The sequence below is a fragment of the Equus quagga genome, chromosome 9, assembly GCF_021613505.1.
Source record: "Equus quagga isolate Etosha38 chromosome 9, UCLA_HA_Equagga_1.0, whole genome shotgun sequence".
In the NCBI taxonomy this organism is placed as follows: domain Eukaryota; kingdom Metazoa; phylum Chordata; class Mammalia; order Perissodactyla; family Equidae; genus Equus; species Equus quagga.
The window spans coordinates 6,301,638-6,328,085 of record NC_060275.1 but is presented as its reverse complement, the minus strand read 5'-3'; positions in this window follow the sequence as shown (position 1 = coordinate 6,328,085).

The window sequence follows — 26,448 nt, the reverse complement described above, 5'->3', positions numbered from 1 at the left end:
CTTCTCTGTCCTCCTTGCATTCTCAACACAGAAAGTAAGGACTGAAAAGATAAACGACTTAGTCACAATAAATAGAACAGATGGTGAGAGGAGAGTGGACAACATTTAGTCGCTACCCAGAGGTTTGAGATACAGGACAGGGTTTGGGGTGGGGGTGGGGGAGGGAGAATGATCACCATTCAAAGAGCTTTTGTCAAATGCTCTCTGTTTCAAAGTCACAATAGGTCTTGGTTGATGTAAGAAACTACAAATTGTATTCTAATTGTCAAGCATTGATTTGAATACACCAATAAATGAGTGCCTTAGAGTACCATGAATAAAAATGAAATTATGTAATTGTAAGAATATGACAAAATCAACCAAGCTAAAAATTATTTTACTTCTCTTCCCTTCTTTTAGTTTGTTTAGATATGGACCCCTAAAAGATTAAGCATTATTATTCATATTCAATATCAAAAATTCTTGCTCATGATATCATGTTTGATATAGTGGGATCTGATAGTGAAATAAAAACTGTATTTATGTGGTAGCACATTCAATGAATATTATACTCTATCAGAACATTCTAAAGTTATCCTTTAGCATATTACAAAGGAAAGAGGGTTTTTGAGCTTCATGCTGTAACTATGGAAACAGTATAGTCTTAAAAACAATAACAAACATTATTAGAATATGAGGTGAGTCTGTGTTATACCCTATCTTTAAACATAATAGCCACTTTACAACTCCCTGGGCATTTTTCACAAACACTACTATATAAATATTGATAATTAAATTAAATAATCTCCCTGGATTTATGGCATTAAATCATGTGGCACATGGGACACTGACATGCATTCCTGAACATTATAATGTAAATTTTGACAGGAAGCAAAAATTATTGAAACTGACATAGTTATTTTAAATATTTTAAAATATATCAAGTATATGTAATAGCTGCTTCCCTTAAGAGAGGTTTAGTTTTAAATATATTTATTCTGTCTATTGAGAAGATTTTAAATAGCCTATAGGGCAGGCTTCTAATTAACTTATTTAGGTCTCCATTGTTATGAATGGATTGAACATTTCAAAGGATAGATTGTCAATGGAAACATTCAGAATGTTTAGTTAGCATAGACCATATTTCACTCAAATCAACAAAATGAAGCATAAAATATTTATATAATTTTTATGACATTGACTTGAAAAGATGAGAAATTGACATTTTTCTTAAGATAGAATAGAAAATATTCATCTGGCTCTAATTTTTTTGTAACATGGGAGATACTTGTTAACAGATGAAAACCTCACCTCAGGAGAAGCAAACTTGCAATAAAGAATCAACGATATTTTAAGTCCTGGTCAGAATAAACTTTGGATGTTAAAGTGAGGTCAGATGTCTTTCTACCTGCACTTTCTATGCCATCTTTATTCTAGACTCAAGTACACATTTAGATAGCTCAGACTTTCATGTTTAAGTGCACAATATGCTCTTGTACATAATTACAATTCAATTTATTCAATATATTCTGCATAAGTTGCCTACAATGAATAGCATTTAATTTTATCTATTATTTTCCTATGGACCAAACTACGCTAATAAAATTAAGAAGCAATACAACAAATAATTACTTCTGAGATTCAGAATAAAGTGCTGTTCTAATTAAAACAATTATCAATACTAACGGATTGCTAGTCACCATTATGCACTTTCCAAGGGGTCCCTTGGTCATGAGACAGCCATTTAAAAAAGCATATTATTGTTTTAAATCTATTTACTTAATAAACTTAGAGGATAAATAATGCTTGTCAAAGGAGGATTATGAAAGAAGAGTTGGAAATTATTAAAGGAATAAAAGAAGCTACCATGATTTATCACTCAGTAAAAAATGCATATTGAACATAACACGCATTGTGTTTACTGAATAACAATCAAGCTAATTAACGTATACATGACCTCACGTAGTTACCTTTCTTTTTATGCATGTGTGGTGAGAACACTTAAGGTCTACCTCTTATCAAATTTCAAGTGTACAGTACAGTGTTATTAACTCTAGGCACCACGCAGTATGTTACATCCCAAGAACCTACCTTTCTAATAACTGAAACTTTGTGCCGTTTGACCAACATCTCCCAAGCCCCTGGCAACCACTCTTCTATTCTCTGAGTTTGACTTTTTTTAAGATTCCATATATAAGAGAGATCATACAGTACTTGTCCCTCTGTGTCTTGTGTATTTTACTCAGCATTATGTCCTCCAGATACATCCATGTCATCACAAATGGCTTTCCTTTTTTTGAAGGCTGAATGTTGTGTTTATACACCACGTTATCCGTTCATCTGTGGATGGGCACTTAGGTTGTGCCCACATCTTGGCTATTGTGAATCATACAACAGAACCTTCCACAGACTCTCCTCTCTCAAGCTCACCGTCCCTGAGCATCCTTGGTGTTATGGACACATCATTATTCAATTCCCAGCTACACTCTCTTATAATATACATTGTATTATAATAATTTTTTATAGGCCTGTTTTCCTGTTAAACAATGGGGACAGGGACTATATTCTTTGCATTTCCTCTGCTTTGAACTGTGTCTGAAAATTTCAAGTTGAACTGAACTTCATTTTTCTCCCTCATCTCAAACTTGTTTCTCTTTTTGTTAGTGACAACACCATTCTTTGGCTTATGGCAGTTTACACATTCATAACAATGTCCTAGGTCCTCAAGCTTTCAGCTCATATCTGATTACTCGTGGTCCTGACCTTAAATAAATATCAGGCAGTTATCCTTTGAATGCAGACAATATTGTCAGCAAAAGCGGTTGTGCCCCTTAGTGTTTTGGCTGTAGATTCACTGAACTTTAAATCTTTACTTGATCTATTTCCTGCCAGACAGGGAGCTTAATGTACAATGGCTGTTATCAATTCAGAATCTGCATAGTGGATTTATCTCTTTAACATCTGGTAAATGGAGTGTACTATCTGTGACAAATATGGCTAATATTTTATTTGTCTGGTGGGTGGAAGTAGTATCTACACTGTTCTGTGGGGCTATATTTGATCTAAGGAAACACTTTGTGGTGATTCATACAGCTGTGAAATATCAAAACTGATGACCCCAATTCTAGAATCTGAGGTACAAGATAGTCTATTTTCATATAGAATGACATTTTTTCATTTATTGGCTTGTAATGGATCACTGTCTTATGGATTCAAAACATATTCTAAAACACATTAAATAGAAAATACAATTTGCCAACCAAGTGAAAGTATGAAAAAGACTCATCATAATTAATAAACTCATTTTCATTTCCATCACCACAACAGCATGATTTACCAGGACAAGAAAATAAACTGTCATTTTTACCACTTATTTTTGGGAGGAAACATTGCAAGCTGATTTTAATTGTAATTAATATTTTGTCCCCCACAAATTATAAAAAACGAGGGCAGGTTATCAATATGGAATATGGTAATTTCCACTATAGAGATAGAGAAACATATGATTGAGGTATTATGATTTTGAAAATAAAATTATCTTGAAATAATTGTAGATTTACAGAAAAGTTGCAAAGATAATACAGAGAGTCACAGTACACTTCTCACCCAGTGTCCCCTCACGTTAACATCTTCCATCACCATGGTATATTTGTCACACCTACGAAACCAACATTGCTTGGTACACTGCTACTAACTCAAGTCCACAATTTATTTATATTTCAGGTTTTCCCCTTCAATTAATATCTTTTATTTTTGCTTCCAGGAGTCAATCCAAGACACCACATTGCATTTAGAACATTATGATTTTTGATAAATAAATTCTCACAAGTGTTAAAATGTGTATGCATTCATAAAAATGACTACAAACATGACAACAATATATAGAAATTTAGATAAAATAAAAGAGAAAGGGAAATAGTAGACTGTTTAAATTTAAAATGTTAAAGAATAAGAATCTGCAAATAATTTCTAACAATTTTTAAAATGTCTTTCTTTAATGGATTTTATTTTTATGTCTGTATTATGTTTGACATTTCCCTTTTAATAATTTTTTCATCTTAATTATATTTAGATATTTAGATATGAAATCTGAGAAATAATTTTTGGAAAATCTGCAAAAGACAGGGGAAAGTTCAGTAGTTTAACCTACAAAATAACAACTATATTTAAAAAATAAAACAACTTTACTATATAGCATTTCCAAATGCTGAAAAGTAATCACCACTTCTATAATATTCAAAGAGCTGTCAGCCAAAAGTCACATATTCATGTCATACATCCCCCAAATTGTGTGCATTTGAAACAAAGCCTTTTTACATCTGAAAAACCTTACTAGGAAACTCTGTCTTTACTTTTAAAAAGCTGGTGTGAAGACTATATTTCAATAAATTGGACTTTATTATACAAAAGGAGAAATTGTGCCTTCATCCTTCAGGCTAACTGCAGAATCCCATCTAAATGTAAAACTGAGAGATTTCTTCTGTTGGTGTTACGTGGGAAGGATCTGTTGCTCATCAAAGATAGCAGTTCAAAGTTTATCAACTTTGTAAGACGTAAAAGGTCAATATTAAGTGTGGAGACAGAACCACGACATCTATTTGTAAGCGCAGAGGCGCTGTGACTTCCTCAAGACGACGAGCAAGCATATAGCCATTGAGGGGCCTTGCATTCATCTTTCATGCTTCAAGTCTGTCTCTAAAAGTTCACTGAGGAAGAGCCAAAGACAAACTAACTTCTTAGAATGAAAGGAACATTTCAAAGTATGACAATTTCAAACTGTAACAAAATAAGAGGCAGCTGTATATATAGATGCTTTCTAAAGATATATTTAGTGACTTCTTCACTCTGCATGTAACAGCATATTTAAAAGTGAGTTATATTAATCTTAAAGGCATTGGACTTCTCTTAAAATAATATACAGTACGTTTCAATCAAACAATTGCTACTATTCATTTATCCCTTTAAAATATGAAAAATGGAAAAAGTTAACATTATCTCCACTGCTCAACACTCCCACTTCATTTATCTGGTCGCTTCGGATTTGCCCAAGAGGAGCATTGTTTGAAATGAAGGCTTACTTAGGTTGTCCTTATACTTCAAAAGATGCTCTGGAACAGGTAGGTCAGGAGACTTTCTATTTTCACCTTTCGCTGATCCTAGAGGGCTCCATTATTTCCTTTTATGTGTTTCTTTTAAACTAGCTATTAGCCCTCCTGCATTAATGCCACCACCACATGGATTCGAGGAGTGCCAACATATTCCTAAAGTGTGCCTTCTTATCTTCGCAGAGTCCTAGCACGTATTCCGTAATAAACCTGGGTTCACGGTAAAGTTCTCCAGCCACCGTTCCTCCTGTGCAGCCACAAGCCCTTCTTTGACACGACTATCATTCGAAGCTTCAAGCCACTAAATAAAGCTGAACAAATGCAGTGATCCACCTGACTCCAGAATAATGAGCTATGAAGGCCAAGAAAAGAATACGGATTTGTTTACAGCCTTGTATCAAACTAGAAAACAAAACAGAATATCAATCTACCTCGGTCTGTAGGAGGGCCATATTTCACGTGTGGTTATTCTCCTTAAATGCCATATTTTCCTAGATCCTCAATCCAGAATTAAAAGATCCCATTTTAAAGAGGACAAAGTTTTTACTTCCCCAATTTCCACCATTTTTATGGTACTACCACCTTATCTCAGTCAGTGACGATATCTAGGATGCAGTTTGGCTGGTAGATAATACCACCTGGACGTGGATGCCCAACAAAGGCCAGAGCATTGGACTTGGAGGGACACTTTGGAATTGTTTTCTTAGATAACTAGAGCATCACTACTTAATTTACTATCTCATTTAAAATTTGTGTTTTGGGGCTGGCCTTGTGGTGTAAGTGGTTTGGTTCAGCATGCTCTGCTTCAGCGGCCCAAGTTCACAAGTTCAGATCCCAGGCATGGACCTACACTACCTGTCAGCCATGCTGTGGTGGTAACCCACATATAAAGTGAAGGAAGACTGGCATAGATGTTAACTCAGGGCTACTCTTCCTCAGCAAAAAGAAAAAGGAAAAAGAAAAGAAAAGAAAAATTAAATTTTAACATAACTGATCTAAATATTTTATTTATAACATATCATTCATTGTATAATGCCTACACATTTAAAACTCTTCAAATGTTTTTCCCTTCAGCTTTCTTCCTGTGGTTTTATTTTGGCCACAGTTTTGGGAAAGAGAGGATGCTGACCCTGGGTAAAGATTCCAATTGTTCCCTACTTCCCGCCCACATTTGAAATCTGAATAATGTTGGAAATATAGAAACATTTAAAAAAATCTAACTCAACATATATATATGTGCGTATATGTATATATATACACACACTTGGGGCCCCATCTTTTGAAATTCATGCATACATTCTGCACCTTTGATGAAGCAGTCTCTAAAGGAAACTACTATTATTAGGGCCACTTGTAATCTATTTAATAGTCACTCTGGCAGAGAAGCAGAAACCAATGTGGAAATGAGGCAACATCAGAATAAGCCAAACTATCCTGACGTGTGGTGTTACTTCATTTAGAATAATTTAAAAGAACTAGGGGTTATCAGATGTTCATTTGCTTATAAACCACTACTTCCAATTAAAGTCATATACTCCATAGATGTATATCCACAATAAATTATAATAATATAAATACCTAAGATTAGGAATAAAGCATGACGTACTATTCTGAACAATGAATTCAGTATGACAAAGAATTTGGCTGTGTATCTGACTCTTAGAATCTCATAGACTTTTTCCAATTTGGTTTGCTGATACAAGATTTAATATATTTTGTATCTTTGGTTTTTAGAACATTCAGTTTATCTATTTCAGTAGCCATTTGGTAAATTGATTTGCATTTGCTTAAGTCTCAATTATTATATGATTAGTAGATGTTTATGTACTGGTCTCACCTACTTTTGTGTGTCTAAATATTTCAGACTTTTAACAAGATGACATTAGCAAAACCAAGAATATAATAATCATTTGTGGTACTTTTACTTATGACATTGGCTAAGTATCCCAAATTAGCCTTTTTAAAAATTTTTTTTTTTAATTTTTCCTTTTTCTCCCCAAAGCCCCCTGGTACATACTTGCATGTGTATTTTTTTAGTTGTGGGCCCTTCTAGTTGTGCATGTGGGACCCCACCTCAGCACGGCTTGATGAGCAGTGCCATGTCTGCGCCCAGGATCTGAACTGGCGAAACCCTGGGCCGCCAGAGCAGAGCACGCAAACCTAACCACTCAGCTATGGGGCCAGCCCCCCAAATTAGTACTTTTAAGTGCCTAGAAGTTTCCTATTCCTGAAAAATGTGGAAGAGGGGGAAAAACATTATTTTTCTTAAGATTTAATAAATCATTTATAATGCTTTTCATATAACTTAAGGAAAATCAATTTCTATGCTACTATACCTAATGCCTTCTATTATTTCTCCTGTCATACGGACAAGTTTCTGATCTTCTAACTTCATCACTTTCCTTGACATAATGTCTAATGTCTCAGTATTCCTCAGATTTGGTGCCTAGCATGAAACATACACTCCAGATTAGTTCTGGACCCTTGCTAAGCTCCATACCCGACCAGCATCAGCATCAACTGGGAGCCTCACACAGACTCTCTGGCTCTCTCTTCACCTAGACTCATGAAATCGTCTGCTATAATGAGATTCCTAGGTGACTCACATCCCCCTAGGTTTGAGAAGCACTAGGCCATGAGCTAACAGAGCTTGTTTACCTTGAGGTAGCTGTGTTTTTTCTGATAATGTAGCGTAAAATTGATTTACCTTTTTTGGCAGCTGAATCATATTATAGCTTACATTGTACTTGTAATTAACCATTAATCTCAGACTTTTTTTCCCAAATAAACTGTTTTTAATTTTAGTCTCTCCCATGCAACAGCAATGATGATGATAATAATAGTTACTACGATTTCTGGAATGTTTACCTAGTGTTATGTACCAAGCTAAGCACTTCATGAATATGATTCCATCTGATCCTTCCACATTTCCATTTAAGAATGAACAAATTGAGTCTTAGGAAATATATAATTGACCAAAGTCACAAAAGAAATAGTGGTATTTCACTGATATGATGCCCATTCTATCTAACTTCAGAGTCCACTTCCTTGAAAGCTGTAAATACTTCCTTAAACACACACGTACACAAACAAACCCTATATAAAAGACCAGACATTTTTTTTTACCTAACACCTTTTATATTTCTTGCTTTGGTATTTCACTACAGTTTTCCAAAGTCCATTGTAAATACTGCTGTTGCCATTCTTCATGACAGCCTCCTAGCTTTGTGCTGCTGATATATTTGTTTAACTGGCACTTTACATCCTAGCAAGTAAATGATAAAATATTACAATAGACAGTCAAGGACAGAACCCATCTGGCTGGTGCCCATACATATTAAGAAACACTCTTATGGAATGCTTGTTAATCAGGTACACACTACTATCTGCTAGTATTCAGTTCACATGCTTATTATATTTCAAGATGAAGATGTCGCAGTCTCAAGGTTTACATCTGCTACAGAGCAGAGACAGAAAAATGTGGCTTTATCAAGAGGTTGTAGTAAAGCTGGGAATGGATGAGTTGACGTTTGTAGTAATTGAAAGAGCGTCTGAGGCAGGTATAGAGGGACAATCAATATTATCAGGAGAAATTCCCAAGGGCTATAGCAAACTCCATTCAATGCAGGAATCGATGATGCCTGCTTTTTGATGAGAACAAGAGTGTCTTCGTTGATAAGCCAAACGGAGGGAATTTAATGAGTAGTAACTATTCTCAAATCAAAAACCTAGTGAATCTGTGAAAGGTGTGGCCACCATAAGACAAAAGTTCAGTAATCAAAAACAGGATATGCAGTAGTAACGGAGGACAACAAGACTGAGCCAGAGTCTCGCGTAAAGAACCACTAAGAGGGCATTGACCAAGATGGCGGCTTAAGAGGCTCCTGATCTCCCTTCCCCCAGTGGACGCACCAAATGTACAGCTACAAAGTGAGCATTTACCTCTGACAGACATCCAGAGACTAACCAAGTGACTCCTACACATAAGGAAATTGAGAAAAAACCCACATTGAAACAGGTATGAAACACTGGGGAACTCTCTTGCCATCAACCCCACCCCTGGCACAGCAACATACAAACGGTTGGGAACCCCCAACTCCCAGCTTCTCCCTGAAGAGTAAAGGATTTGGAGTCTGCATTTAGCACCACAACTTTTAAGACTCTCACCCAAGGGACAGGCCCTCAAAACACTTGTCAAAGCCAATGGATCTTGCATCCCATTGGACCAATGGTCTTGCATCCATGAGACCCACAAGACAATTACCAACAAAGAAGCTCTCCTTAACAGGAGCATGAGCACTCTCCATGGCTATATACCTAGAGCTCAGAGCAAGGGGATCTGCGAAAAACAACCACATTCGTCTTTCACTGAATGGGGTCCATTTGTGTACTTTAAAGCTGGTACCTGAGGGTCAGGCTTGTAGTTTGGCACACATCCAGGGGTCGAGCTGGGCAGCCGTGAGACACCACCCCCACCATCTCCCTCTAACCCATGCAAGTTACCAGTATCTTCCTAGAAGGAGCTGGCACACACGTCTGGGCCACAGCTTTTGCACTGGGGGGACGGGCCCCAGAATCACTTGGCTCTGATAGTCAGTGGGGCTTGTGTTCATGGCTCCCAACACTTTTGTTTGAAGACAAGGCTGACAGAAGTTTCAGACTATGAAGTTTATTTTATAATAAACATTCTTTTTGCCCTAAAAAATGTATATATATTAACTAATTTATAGTGAACACATGTGACAAGAAATAGCATATAAAATAATTAAATGTAAGCATGGGTAAATAAACTTGTATTATAAATATGTAAATAAAGTCATAAATTTTTATATATTTCATATAATACATTAGTAAAATTATATATATAACATTTTACATATATATATATATAGTGGATTTGAGTTTCCTGGTAACCAGAGCAGAGGAGAGGCTTTATGATTTAGTTATGGGAAAGAGAATCATAAGAAGTTATTTAGGGGAACCTTTTTCTCCTAACTTTAACTTTGAAGAGGAGGGATCAGTCATGTGCTACTTTAGTCACACGGTAATGAAATGGTAACAATTCTTGACATGTCTTAACTTTAAAGTCAGAAACTGGCTTTGCTTGTTTATTTTATGCATTAATCTCCCAAAGAAAGCTATCAGTAAAACTCACTGAACATGTTCGAATGTTCTAAACCTTTGTCAGTCTTTGAATCTAATCATTTGTACTCTATTTAAATTTGCCTCTTAACTCCCTTGTATCAGAAATTATAACCTTGTGCCACTTAAGAGGCTATTAATGTGATGAATTAATGCATTTGTCATAGATCACATAGTTTTAAGCCTGAAATGGAATTTGGATTTATGATACTTGCTGATGAAATATTTGATCCCCAAAAGTAGAAATTAAGTCAAACTTATTTTAGGTAATATTGGAAAAGTAAAACAAAAATGAATTTTAACCTGCTGCAATGGGTTTCATCCTGTGACAGCTGAATTCAAACAGAAGAATGAATACAACCAAATCAAATACTAGTCAAACTAAAAATGTGACTTCCGTGATATTCTTTCTTTCATCAAGTTTCATGTTTAGTGCCTAGCTTTTAGATACAAAAATGGGTGTTGATTAATAAGTCTTAGAATATAAAAATAGATTAAAAATAAATAAATAAATAAAAATGGACTGGAATACATGTAGATAGTTATGCTAATGCCAAAATAATCTCATAATAATCTCAAAATAATCTCACCTTGTCCCTAAAGAGTACTAGACATAATCCTGAGAGTGCTAGTGATTGTCAAAGTATACTGTGACAGTCACGTGTCATAATGTCATGGACTGTGAGATTCAAGTTTTGGTGTTTTTTCTAAGTTTCAGGTCCAAAAGTACTCTACTGTTTAACCATTAGGAGAAAGAATCATTCTTCATTTTGTGGATTATTCTCAAGATGGATTATGCTCACATTCTCCTAATACTTCCTACCCCCATCACCTCATAAGCATACCCTATTATAGACTTTTCTATTCTTGGAAGCTGCCTACATTATAAGTCCTTTTCAGTGGATACGAATGTGGAAATAATCAGGATGTCACTTATTTCTAGAAATGTTTTTACACCTTATCACTTTATAATTTCTTTAAAAATCATAGGAAGACATTTTAAGACAGTGGCCTTAACAAATAAAGATTATACTCCCTAAAACAATTGGAATATGATTTCCTAATATTTCATTTTCTATAACTTAAAAAAAATTATATTCCTGCCAAAGACTGAATCTCACCAAAGATACCCAATATTTCTTCCAACTATACAAATTTACTCTCGGTTACAAAACAATTATAATTGCTAGAATTAGTCATCATCTAATGTCTTGTGTCACTTATGTGAATGAATATAAACACCATCATTATAGTATGTACTATTTTTTACTCCTTTGCTGGGAAAAATGGTGACTTGACATGAGTCTTATCAAGTACTTTGCAATTTTGGTCTCATATTTAAAGATCATGAAGTCTTGTAACACCATGTTAGATATGTTCCTATGAAGTTAGAAGGGTTGAATGATGTTGAAAATAAAGGACCCTCCTAAAGTACAAGTGTAAGATGCTGAAAATTTCCAGCAGAAAAATATTGTTAAATTTATAAATGTGAAAACTATTTAATATTAAATTAATGCCAACGGGTATTATGTACAAAGACAATAAAATGAATAAGAAGTATGGCCATAGGGAGACATTACAGCATTCTACACTGAAGAGTTCCCTGAAAGAAAAGGACGGAAATTAATGGCACTCACATTCAATCCAGGAATGCATAATGACATTTCAAAAAAAAGGAAAAGGAATGTTTTTTACATATAAAAAATAGTTAAGATATAAATATCACCAAGAAAATTATCTGAGAGTTTAGTAAAATGATAAGATGGTAAAATAGCAATTCATGGCACCCTCTAGACACCTAACATGTTCTCAGAATCAATACCCTGTTTTACAGAAGGTCATACAAATCTTGATACAGATTTTAGAGCTAAAGAACCATATAGATAAGAAATAGCAAAAAATCATTTGTTTATCTTCTTGAAAACAGTTAAGAGATGACAATCAAACTTTGAATGACATCCGCTATAGTCAATACTCACCCTACCTGGGTGATCCTTGCGTGGTTTTATCAACCATAATCTGTTTAGAGACAGAGAGACAAGAAGAACTCTTGGTTCTGAGAAAAACTGCATATCAAAGTAATCACGCTTTTGATGAGGCATTTAAATGCATGTGAAAGCCATATTCCTTTGATTTTTTTTGTGTTAAGAAATGTATCATGGCAAGGTTAATACATGGTGTTGACATTTTAACTAAGGCAGTCAGCAGCATTTGCTGGGCATCCTGTTAATAATAACTAGTAACAAGTTAAATGATTTGGGAATATAAAAGTAAAAATGTATATAGCAATACATGTAGTATTATGGAGTTTTCTTGCTAACAATGTTTTACCTGTGTTCTAAAAACAGGGTAAAAAGCAAAGTGGAGAAATCCAGAATGTAGGGAATTCTTCAGCATAAGCAATCTGGACTGCAAAAATGTTATTCTCATAAAGGACAAAAAAATATAAGGACCTTCTCTAGAGTTGAGTAAAATAAGGAGATATGAAAACCAAATGTCATGTCTGAATCATGAGGAAAAGAATATTGTGGGGGGTATTTTGAGACAATTAAATACGGACCTCTGGGGATAGAAAGAATTAAGCAGCAATTCTTCATTTTATTCTGTCCCTTTCCCAGTGGGAAGCACCCAGGAAAGAAAGAAGGTGAGTGAACTACCTGGTTGTAAACATCCTATTAGATTTTCTGACAAGAAGATACCAGTTTTCGTCAGCAAGAGTTCTTATCTATGAAGGGCCTTAAGCAGGATGTACCTGGTTGTCTAGAATTATTTACAGTGAACAGACCTGCATTCTCAGGGTTGATGGGCATGGCTCCTTGGAAAATATCACATAAGCTCAATGAACTTACAAAACTAAGGATGAAATGTTTTCATGACTAAATAGCTGTCTTCCACGTGAGTGATATGAACTGCACAACCTGCGCAGAGACCTCCCATGTTCCTCTAGACCAGAGGATGCCAAGGTGCTGAGAAAGCACTTAGAGAGCTGAGCCGATGGTTCCAGATCTCTCCCTCCTTTACTTGTGTCTTTGAAACCACTAGTAAATCTTATACCTGGTAAGATGTCAGATTCCTGAGAGTAATTTAAAATCTGAATCTTTGTGTTATTTCAGTAATATATTTGATGACATGGTTGACTTAATATTGTATTTATAGGTGTGATGTTGCAATAATATTTTATATAATGTCTCTTATTATTAATGTTTTCTATATCTGTGGTTAGCTACCTTTTCTCATTAAAAAACTTCTGGGTTTTTTTTCCCTTTTATTTTTTTCCAGGTTTGCTGCTATCCAGGCAGCAAGAGAGAGTCTATGCTTCCTGGTCTCAACTGCAGGCTCAGGAAGACAGAAGCCTCATCATGCTTTTTAACCATCTCTTCTGCTTAGGGCCAGGGAGTTCAGACATATTCCAGTGGAAACAAGTGTTTTACTACCCTTGGTGAACACACAGACATATTCAGTCCCAACTGGGATGGTGTGTCATCAATCTGGGGTCCTCGAATGCCTATCTGTGCCCTCATATCTGGCACACAGTGGGAAAAGCCCTGAGCAGGGAGGGGCTAGAAGGGAATTGTTAGCCCTGGGACTTGCCTTTCTCTTCTCCATTCCATCAGAGTGAAGAAATAGGGGCTGACCCGGAGGCCAAGTGGTTAAGTTTGTGTGCTCTGCTTCAGCAGCCCAGGATCCACTGGTTTGGATCCTGGGGGCAGACCTACATACGGCTCATCCAGCCATGCTCAGGCATCATCCCAGATAGAAGAATTAGAATGACCTAAAACTAGGGTATACAACTATGTACTGGAGCTTTGGGGAGGAAAAAAAAAGAGGAAGATTGGCAACAGATGTTAGCTCAGGGCCAATCTTCCTTACCAAAAAGCATTAAAAAAAAAAAAGGATGCAGAAATAGCAGCGGTCCATCCTCTGATATACAAAAGTGGGTATCTCCCTAGGGATGGGAGAGCAATCCAATATAACAAACCTGGATCCCTTAATGACCTCATGGAGAAGAGTTGCATAGCTATCCTGAAATGAGTGGACATTGACATGATAGAGACATAAACTTCTATCCTTTTCAATCCTTTGTGTTTTGTGTTCTTCTTGTTTTTTTAATTATCCCTTAGTAACTAATATAGAATACAAGAATGCTCTTTCCCCACACTTTTGCCAACAGTTATCAAACTTTTTGATCTTTGTTAACCACTAGATAAAAATATCTTATTGTCCTTTTCATCTTCTTTCTTCTTGTGATGAATGAGGTTAATAATTTATGTTGATTAAAAGTCATTCCTGTTTTCAGAGAACTCTAATATTTCCTGTCCTCATTTTCCCAATGGTTTATTTAACTGTTATTGTCATTATTAATTATTATTGATATTTAGGAATATAAAAGCTTATAGTGCCATATTTGTCACAATTGATTTTCTTCCCTTTCATCTTTACTTCTTTTTATATTTGTGATAATTTTTTGCTATACAAAATATTGCAATATTTTAGATAACAACCTTTATCAAGTCTTTTTAAAAATGATTCTTGATTTCTCTTTCATGCTTACAAAGGTCTTCCACACTCCAAATTTTTTCATAATCTATATTTTCTTCTATTGCTTCATGATTTGTTTTTTTTTTTCACATAATCCCTCTTAAGGATTTATTTTGTTGAGTTGTAAACTTGAGATTCATCATTATTCTTCTCTAAATGGCTACCTGATTTTCACAGCATTTATTGAATGATCCATTTTTTCCCTGTAGATTTAAATGACCATTTTATAGTGTTAATACTGAAACTTAATATTCAAATAAATATGACCCTGCAGACTAAACATTAGAATTTAATATTAGCGGTACTAATGGTGTAGGATGTCAGTTTAGGTTTTATTTGCCCAGGAAATATTGCTCATTATTAGCTCATACTTCCCTGGGAGTAGATTTTAGGATGATGTTGAGGGAGATGGGTAGGGAATAACCAAAGTCAACACTAAATATTTAGACCTAATAAAATTTTATTGTAGAAGATATTTTGTGTTCTCACTTGTCCCTTCACTGTTAGAAAACATTTCTAGAATATCTATAAGTTTTTTTGAATTTCTATTTTACTAACAAAGATCTAGATTATTATTTCTTGAATTAATTCCACAGTGTGAATTCACTGAGAATTATCTACCTTTAATACATATAACTTTTGTTTTGATTTAAAATATATTTAACTCCTTTCATAAAAATTTTAAAAATTCAAACAGAAATAAATTATGATTGATGGGTCTTTATACATTGCTTTGTATCAATTTCCCCCAGATGCCATGTAGGTGAGTGGCTCATACAAGATAATCTTCCTAAAGGACCTTCAGGAGTTTTTGGAAATTGTGTGAACTTTTCTTGTATGAATCTACTTTATTCAGTACCATCAATGGACTGTGATTGCTACTTGCTTAGGGATGAAATGATGTAATATCACTTTCAAATTATTCTCTTTCAGACAAATAAGCATTCTCAAACCACATGAAACTGAGAATAAATAATATTGTCAATGAAGTATGCTACATTTGAGGTATCTGCCAATTAAAACATTGTTTAAATTTAATTGAAGGATCTGTCAACGAGAAGGGTGTATAAAAGTTTCCCGTAAGGAGACTCAATCCCTGAATGGAAGTGTGTATAACAGGGCTTTTGTAGGTATGGTTGAGTCTGTGAAGGTCAAAGTTCACACCGTGGAAATGCAGATTGTGTTTTCTAAGTGGAAGGATAATTTAGAATAATATCATATCCACATAGTAATCAAACGCAAGATTTTGTCCATATAAGTGTTGTGGCTCCCTAATTGAGACTTTTAGGTAATAATAAATAATATATAGTTTTTCTTATAAAACTAGCGGCTCAGGTGGTGAGTTGAATATTCCAGTTCTGAAGGCCCATCCCCTTGACCTCCAACCTTGATGGCCTGTCCTATCTTCCAAATTCCATGATAGGATTCTTGGTGATAGAGGAATCTATGAAGGGTGGCCCCAGAGATGTCTCTGTGACCCTCATATTCCCCTTTCCAAGCGTTTTGAGGATACAGACACTAATGACATTTTTGAAAAACAATAACAGAAACTAGGAAGAGATCTTAAGCGCAAAATTCTACGTAAGCCATGTTAAGAAGAAATGAGAATTAATCTCCTTCTGTTCCTTTCTTGACATAAAATCAGAAAGCTCATGGTTTTATTTTCTCAGAAATTTTTCCTTCAAAATAGTTTCAACTTTTCTGAACCTGCAGAACCATCAATCTAATTCTTGATATTTTCATCTTCTTTCTTGAGTCACTTGACTGCAGGGATAGGCTTTGGTTATTTTTTCAAGAACTATCATGAATATGTTTCTGAGCAAGCCAATGATTTATGTTTCCCCAGAGACACTGGAAGGCGGGCTCCTCACACCACCCTCCTTCGGGAGCCCCTGTTTCCGGGCACTGCCCTATGCTCTGTCCGACTTTTCCTTTCTTGCTTTGGGTGTTCTTGACTGTCTGTCAGAGAGGTTGTAACAGCAAATTAATGTCCCACTCTTTTTTATGCAGTTTCTCTTAGTCATGTATTCCCTCACAAGATCTGTAGATCGCTGACTTTCTTTTTTTATTATTCCCAATAGAGATATACTGTATAAAAGCCAAACAATTGTCTTCCCTGTATCATGTACTTTTACTATCTATTTTCAAATGTTGAATATTAAAAGACAAGGACGGTATAGAAACAAAGGTATAAGCCTTAGGCTGCTATTTTGCAGTACTTCAAATAAAGAGAAAAATGGGCTAACGTGTTGAATTCTTATTAAAAAGGGACTCAATTTTCCACCATATGGGAATGATAAAATGTTTCTGATAAAGTAAAATTTTGGAATCATTATTGTTCAAAATAGAATTTAAGCAGTGTGCTGTTTAGTTTCTAGTAAAATATTGCATATTGAAAATATATATTGGTGACTATATACTGACGAAAATAGCAAAGAGACTAATTCAGTCACCGCACAAATATTTATTGAGCAGCTACTATGTTTAGGCACACTTTTTTTTTTTTTAAGGAAGATTAGCCCTGAGCTAACTACTGCCAATTCTCTTCTTTTTGCTGAGGAAGACTGGCCCGGAGCTAACATCCGTGCCCATCTTCCTCCACTTTATATGTGGGACACCTACGACAGCATGGCTTGACAAGTGGTGCCATGTCCACACCCGGGATCTGAACCAGCGAACCCCGGGCTGCTGAGAAGCCAAACGTGCAAACTTAACCACTGCGCCACCGCGCCGGCCCTGTTTAGGCACACTTTTAAGTGCTGGAGACGAAGCAGTGAACACACACCCCGTAGAGCTTAAGCATCTAGCAATACTCATTTAAAAGGTCAGATACTGATAAGTACTATGAAGAAAAATAAAGACGAGAAAGGATAGAAAGAGAAGGCAGGTTAAACATTAGCTGGATTCACAGGGAAAGTTGTTCAGATTCCTGAAGCACGTCAGGCTGATTCGGGAAGAGCTCCTTTCAGTACAAAAGAGACGTCCCCTCAGGTCAAAAGAGATGTCTCACCTTCTGAATGTCTTGTCTCTGGCAAGTTCATCTGTTTGTTCCAAATATGGGACATGTCTTCTCTTAAAATTGACTGTACAAATAACTGTTAGACTTCCACGTTAACTCACAAATCCTAAATAGTCACTAATTTAACTGAATTAGTGCTCTTTGCAATGAGCATGTGAAGAGCAGTTAGTAGTAAATATTCACAATACGTTAAACATCCACCCGTCTGAGAAGAGGCAGCCCAGTTCAGCTAAACTCAAAACTCATTCAGGCTGAAATGTAAATAGGAGTAATGTTCTTGAGCTGATGAAGACAACAATGGAATCAACTGGTCGCTCGCCCTCTTCCAAAGTGAATAGACACTCTTTTACTCTTGGCATATTGTATGTGGCACTCCATGATGTTTTCAGGGAATGCACCTGACAGGTTGGGAAAGACTCACCACATCAATTTTAGGCAATTTATCACCCCTTTAGCACTGATGCGTGGCTTGGTGGCATTCTGTAAAAAGCAGCCACCAGAGGTAGCTTGCTTTCTCAGAATGCGTGTGCACTCACACATCTGGCTCTAAGAGATTGTCTTCTGTCCTATGGCGTAAGATATTTTCCATCTTCATCATCCCATTCTATGGCACTTCTAGTTTTAGTGATTTATAAGCAATCTGTGCATTCTGAGAGATGTTTTACTCACATCATCTGCATAAGAACATCATCTCAGTCGATACTGTTTCCCCTTTATAGATGAGAAAACTAAGCCTGAGAAGATAAGTAAATGAGCAGATGCTATATACATAGGAAGTTTCAGAGTTGGGATTCCAATCCAGGCCTTGATCACTCCGAAGAGCTTGGACGTTACTCCAGGCCAGAGGTTTGCAAAACTGAGTCTGCATGAACATTCCTGGGAGGGCTTGTTAAAACACAGACTTCTGGGCCCCACCCCAGAGAGGCTGACTCGGTACTTTTGAGTTGGGGCCCAAGAATTTGTATTTCTAACAAGTGCCAGGTGGTGTTGATGCTGCTGGTTCAGGGACCTCTCCTTGAGAGCACTGATCTGTTCCATGCTGGTCTAGAGGCTCACTTTTTCTTTTAGAAAGTTTGAAATTTGGACTTTGAAGTTTTCATCTGCTTTTTTCTAACCTAGGATTACCTGGTTTGTGTGGAAAAAAAAAGAAAAAGAAAAATACAGTGGCTCTGGGAACTATTTTCATTCTCTGGGAATTGGCCCCTCTATCTGCCATGAAGTGGAGTTGAAGGAACAATTGTAGGCAAAATTGTCCACTGTTGGAAAGCAACAATTCCTTCTTTTGGAATTATGGTATAAAGGGAAGTAAACAGCTCTGTCACAGTGACAGTGGCTTGTAGAGTGCACCTAACTCTCATGAGCAAACAGTTTCAAATAATTAGCATTATTGAGTCATTCTTGGTTAGCGCTTTCTACAGAATCTGTTTTAATCTGAATTTGGAATTCTGCTCTGGCAGCTTGCCAGGCCATAGACAGTATAAAGCTCTTAACAATCTTGGAAGATATGTTGCCAAATATTTTTTATAAGTGACTTACAATGGTTGAACCTAAGTGAAAATGAAAAGGAGAACAAGTCTCTGGGGTCTTGTTTTCTAAAAAATTATTTGCTGAGATGTCTCATCTGCAGACACGCATCACGCTGAGGAACTGAAAGGCTCATCGGAATGTGTCCTGCAAAGATACAGACCTCCAAAACGTCCCGTAATTTAACCATTATAAGCTAATTCCTTATACCCTGGAGCTGAAGAACTTAATTAGCAACTCATGAGCAATTTATTTTTCCTAATACCCTCTGGGTGGTTATTTTTGACCTTTTCTTAGATGGGGCCGAATTGGAGGTCATCTCCCTTTCCTTCAGTGTGATGGGAAAGAGATAGGAAGAATACAGTTTCTAGGTTTTGGAGGGAAAGTAGGTCCTTTTACTAAGTGCTCAAGCATCATCCTCTCGCATTTAAATTGGCATCTTGTTTTTCATCAGAAGTTTAAATAGCTATAAATGACGTGTTTTGTAATATTGTAAATATTGACATAATAAACTACAACTGTTTTATCTCACTTAAATATCTGCCATAGGTTATAAACAGCAATGTCATTCAATACTCGTTAGTCCACTTAAAACACACAGAAAAATGTTTCATTTGACGGTGGCGAATTTTACATTGTTGCATTCTTCTGTTGGAATTCCTAATTGTATTTTACCTTTCTCGCAGTATCCCATCCTAATATCATATGCTGTGAACCCCGGACCACTGAAGCGGAGTGCATGAACTTGACTATTACCCCACCAGGCCAGCCCCAATGCATTGATTTTTGAAAATATTTTACTGAACACCCATACTATTTCTCTACAAATATATATGTGCACACACATATGTAAAAATTATATACATAAAATTTAAAATCTTCTTATGACCCTAAATTATTGTTTTTTCTTCTTAATTGGTATATCATTATAATTATTATTGATGTACAAATAATTAAAAGAATTTAAGTGCATGAAATGTTGGAAAATAGCATAAAAAGCAACATTTTTTTGGAAATGCACCTTTTAATGAAATAGGAGGGATAAACATGAATATCAAGATATTTAAGGATTTTTTGGTTTGTCTAGCATTCCAGAGAGGTTTCCTGCATGAGACAATGGCCATAGGAAGACTCAGGAGACAGATTACTCTGCACCATCAATTGTTAGTTTTTTGATTTGGGGAATTTGATTAACATCCCTGTGCTTCAGTATCCTTATCTGCAATATGGAAATGGGAATAGTCCCTAGCTCATAAAGTTGTTATGAATACTACATAGGTTAATATCAGAAAAGCACTTAAAATGATGCCTAGTATATATTATAGGTGGTACATAAGTTTCAGTTATTATTATGATTAATGCTGTCATGAGACTTCTACCAGAACCTCGCCTGGTTCCATCCAAAACCTTATCCTCTTCACTTCAATAATTGCTACTCTTCATTAATCTTCTGTTTTAAAGTTAATGTTCTTTAAAAAACCATTCTCTTATTTATGTCTTCTGAAGGCTATATTCTTCATCCCATAGCAGTTGATCACAGTTTTTTAATGGCATAATTAAAAATGGTTCTCTTTTTGAGTGAGTGACAGCAGCATCACGGCAGAGTGAACTCGCCCAGGATTCTCATCCTTCCAACATACAACAAAAAGGGACATCCATACTCCAACACAGGACATCCTAACACAAAACAAAAAATGTTGGAGAGACAAGCAGCCATGTAATGGAGGGTGAGGAGGCTGAAGCCCCCTTGGACGAGCTGGAACAGAGTAAGAGAGAACTTTGCTCCCTCCCCTAAAGACTGCAATCTGGGACCATGGGAGGCTCTGAGAGGGAAGGAACAGGCGAGGGGATGTTCATTCAAGGGAACATCAAGTACCCCCAAGGGACTGTGCAGCCTAGAGGGAAGACTTCTACTGGGGCAAGAGCTTTCGTTGGGGGTGACCTCATCAAGACAATACCCCAGGAGACCAGATAGAGAGAGAAGAAGGGGAAAGCCCAGAGTGCACCCCCAAGAGAAAGCACCACTCCACTGCCTGGAATCTTGGCCGGGGGTGGAGGGCTCTGAATATGTGGCTCTTGACCACCACCCAGTTGCAATAGGCAGTAACTGCAACCAAATAATATCAGGATGCGTTTAAGAACCGAACCACCTCCTCGAGCAATGTCAAACACTATATCAAATCTCCTGACCACAGGAAAAAAGACAAGTATCCAGAATTCAATCCTGAGGACACAGAAATATGTAATCTAAATGACAATGAATTCAAAATAGCTATCACCAAAAAACTCAATGATGTAAAAGAGAATGTAGAGAAACAATCCAATGAGTTCAGGAGCTACTTCACAAAAGAGATTGAAACTATAAAGAAGAATCAGTCAGAAATATTAGAGATGAAAGGTGCAATGGAAGAGATAAAATAAAATACAAATTCCCTGAATGCTCACGTGGACATTGTAGAGGAGCATAATAGCATAATTGAAGATAGACATCTTGAAATGTTCCAGACAGAGGAGGAGAGAGAACTAAGACTAAAATGAAATGAAGAAAGTCTCCAAGAAATGTCCGACTCAATTAGGAATGCAACATAAGAATTATACGTATTCAAGAAGGAGAAGAGAATGGAGAAAAGACAGTCTCTCCAACAAATGGTGTTGGGAAAACTGGACAGCCACATGCAAAAGAATGAAAGCAGACCATTATATCATGCCATACACAAAAATAAACTCAAAATGGATCAAAGATTTGAAGATAAGTCCTGAAACCATAAAACTCCTGAAAGATAATATAGGTAGTACACTCTTTGACATCGAACTTAAAAGGATCTTTTTGCATATCATGTCTTCTCAGACAAGGGAAACAAAAGAAAAAATAAACAAGTGGGAGTTCATCAGACTAAAGAGCTTCTGCAATGCAAAAGAAACTAGGATCAAAACAAAGAGACAACCCACCAATTGGGAGACAATATTTTCAAATCATATATCTGAAAGGGGTGAATCTCCATAATATATAAGGAACTCACACAACTGAACAAGAAAAAAAAACAAACAGCCTGATCAAAAAATGGGCAGAGGATATGTACAGACATTTTTCCAAAGAAGATATACAGATAGCCAATAAGCACATGAAAAAGTGTTCAACATCACTAATCATCAGGGAAATACAAATCAAAACTACACTAAGATACCAACTTATGCCAGTTAAACTAGCTTTAATCACTAAAACTGAAAATAACAATTGTTGGAGAGGATGTGGAGAAAAGGTAGCCCTCATACACTGCTGGTGGGAATGCAAACTGGTGCAGCCACTATGGAAAACAGTATGCAGATTCCTCAAAATACTAAAAATAGAACTGCCATATGACCCAGTTATCCTACTCCTGAGTATCTACCCAAACAACTTGAAATCAATAATCCAAAGTAAGAAATGCACCCATATGTTCACTGCAGCACTATTCACAATGGTCAAGACGTGGAAGCAATGTAAGTGTCCATCGACTGATGATAGGATAAGGAAGATGTGGTATGTAAATACAATGGAATACTACTAAGCAAGAAAAAAGGACAAATTCACCCCATTTGCAACAACATGGAAGGACCTGGAGGGAATTATGCTTAGCAAAATAAGCCAGACTGAGAAAGACAAACACTAGATGATTTCACTCATATGTGGAATATGAACAAACACATGACCTAAGAAAACAGTTCAGTGGTTACCAGGGGAAGGGGAGTGAGGGCAAACTGATGAAGGGGAGCACTTACGTGGTGACAGTCAAGAAATATGGTACACCTGAAATCTCATATTGATGTGAACTATTATGAACTCAATAAAAAAAATTAAGAAAAACATCTTCCCAACAGAAAAATTGACCCCCAAAATAGACAATTTATAAAATTAGAAATAAAGATCATCAATAAAAAAAAATGGTTCTCTTTTATATGAACTGTGTCTTAAGAACACTTGCATCTGTTCCACTTGAAGGCTGGAGGCTCTCAATATAAATTGTTTTACATATATTTAAATGATATATGATCCACTACAAGCACTTGATCTTGGTCTTGGTTGATTTGTTCTTAGCATTTTCCTCAGTGTGTTCTTTCTCGATGTCATGACTAGTTGAATAGAGGCATCACGGTAACATAACTTGATGCATTTTATGGCATTCTTAGAAAAAATGCTGGCTACAAGGGCTTTGAATATATAGACTGCTACAAAGTGATGATGTTTCTGGAAGAAGGGAAGGCATTTGTTAGCCTCTGCTCTGTTTTCACCCAGTATGGCCACAAATGGAATTGTGACTAGCAGCATGTGATCTGGATGGAAAGAGTTCTCACGTTCCAACTGAGTAGGGAATGATAAAAACTCAGAAGGACATTTCTGATGACAGCCATCATTCTGTCATCATCCTGCAGCTACATCACCATCAGCAAAGAGCCCAGAGGAACTAGTCAGATGATTAGTGCAGAGAGAGCTGCAGACTGGTTCTATGTTAGGTTCTACACTCTAGCATCCAAAATCAGCCCCGAGAAAAGCTCTTCAATGACTAACTGAACTCCACATCTCAGCAAAACCTTCTGAGGTTCCTTCTCCGCTCACTTCCTTATCCAGTTGATTAAATAAGACCCCTTTTTTATTATTAATATTTTTATACTGAACTACTATTGGGTCCACAAAACTACTCATTTTTTAATTAGAAGAAGTGATAACTTACTCAGAATCCTTCAACAAGAATTTCAAAGATGCAACGTCAAAGTATTTGGATGTGGTTTTAGTTGGACAAATAAAAAAGTTTTCAGTATGTGTTCATGACTTTGAATACACTGCCTTATATCTAGTCATGAGTCCGTGTTGAATAGTACTGTATATACTTAAGGATTTCCACACCTCTTTAATTTCCGTTTAAGATACCACAACTTAAAAAAAATAATCCCCTTAGTTTCTTGAAAGGAGAATGTGGCTCATTCCTATTATAGTAATTGATCATGAATAATTATGAATGGTTGTCTTCCATGTGGATATATATTTCATGCTAAAATGTAGCAGTTTAATCTGCTTAGAGTTCTCTCAAAATGAAATTCACTCTAAAATAAATAAACCCATCAATAAATAAGTATAATAAATGTAAAATTGACTCCCCAAATCACTAGAATTAGACTATTATGAGCTAACGATAGTTACTTTAATGATCTCTGTTCTTGCTAGAATGGAAAAATATTGTTGAGTTCTTCTCTTAAATCAATGGGAAAGAAAATGTGTTTATGTGTAATGGATAGTAGCATGTACTAAAGCAATAGAAAATTCTCACTAATTTTGTGATTAAAATAAGGCATGTAAAATCAATTTTGTGGGTTTTTTTCAGAAATTGCTTTGGCCTAGGGTCCCCAGATATACTGAAGGTACATCTTCAGAATTTTGGGAAACAGTGGCTCCATATGTTACCTCATCCAAATTAAATTTAGTATGTATAAAGGACACATGGTATCTCTTTTTCTCTTTGTATGAAATCACACACACACACAATTTCTACGGAGAATTTGAAATTCTTAAACAAAGGAGTGAGACATTAGTCTTTAGGAATGTCCAGGAAAAAGAAGGATGGTAAGATATTTTTGGTTAATAAAGTCCCTGAAATCATAGAAGGTATGTTACCACCCGTTCTCTGAGGATATATAATAAACACATCAGCAAGGAAGAATTCCAATTTTCTTCTGGCGGTGTAGAAATCCACCATTTCTGCTATGTTCTACAAGAACTACTGAGAAGTTTGGTTTATGACGTTAGACAGTAGTCAAGCAAATATTTAGGAAGACAGCCTTTTATTTGAGCAAGTCAAGCGCTTGCTCATTTTTCACTCTCATGGTTGTTTCTCTCAATGCTTAGCAAAAATTGGTAATATAGCAGTGAAAAATAGCATTTATTCATAATATAAGTAATCAGAAATAACGGACGACGAAGTAACACCACCACAAACTGATATTCAACGAATATCTGTTAAAATTGATTATGAGCACAAGGTCCTGGAACCGAGAAATCTGATACTACTCTTAACATTATCGGAATTTTTATCTTGATTTTCTTCACTAATCAGTATTTTCAGTGGATAGAATATTTAGTACTTGAAATTATAACTTGAAAAGTGCATTACAAACCTACGGGCCTCTAAATGACCATTGTTCACGTGTATTGAATAAATTACAGAACTACCAACTCAGATTCAGAAGCACGAGGTTGAGTTTGGTGATGAAAGGGAAGGCAAGACGAGGTGGCCCACGCAGGATCTTCACAGCCTGAAACCACAGCTGGAGTCGGAGCAGGCACTGAAATGCTCTGGGATGAGGAGAGGGAGGCACCAGGAGGAGGTGTCCATACATTTTTGCTATTGCCATTGGTAAATACTAGAAATCCATAGTATGCATAACATTCCATAACTTCCTGATTGAAATCTTTTTGGAATTACAGTAAATCATGCTTGACAGAGTTTAAAGAAACAGCAACCTTACCAGGTAATTTGTTTAAAAGCATTTCCCAAACAAAAGCCCCCTATTATTGAAAATGTAAAGACACAATATGGAAATAATCACTTTTAATTTTATTAAAAGTATTTTTAATACTAGTTATTTTATACACTGGAAACAATAGTAGTAAAGATTCTACTTTTCATAGAAAGCATTTCTGTGCCACTAAAATATAAAGGCACAATGAAAATTTCTACATAGAGTAGAAAATGGGAAATGGAACAAGAAATGATGTAACTTCATTGATTTCAAATTGTTTAGTTGTCAGTCACTGAAACTGACAAATTAACCCTTTTCTAGTAATACTAATTTAAATTTACTTAAGAGCTAGTTCAGCATGATAATACAAAATTTCACTTTAAAGTTTATGAGTCACTTATTCTGAAAGCTTTAATTTCAGGAGTATTATCGTGAATGTGAGTTCAAGGTGAGCTAGCTTGTGCATATATTTCTCAGGCCTTGAGTCTTGTATTTTTCATTTTGCCAAGTGGTTTCTCTTAGATTCTATGGCGTTTTCTATGTTTACATAAACTTTCATGGCAATTTATTTTCATTTCATTCATTACGCTTTTTATTTACTAATGTACAATCACACTCAAGATGTTTTAAAGGCATTGTTAGAAATTA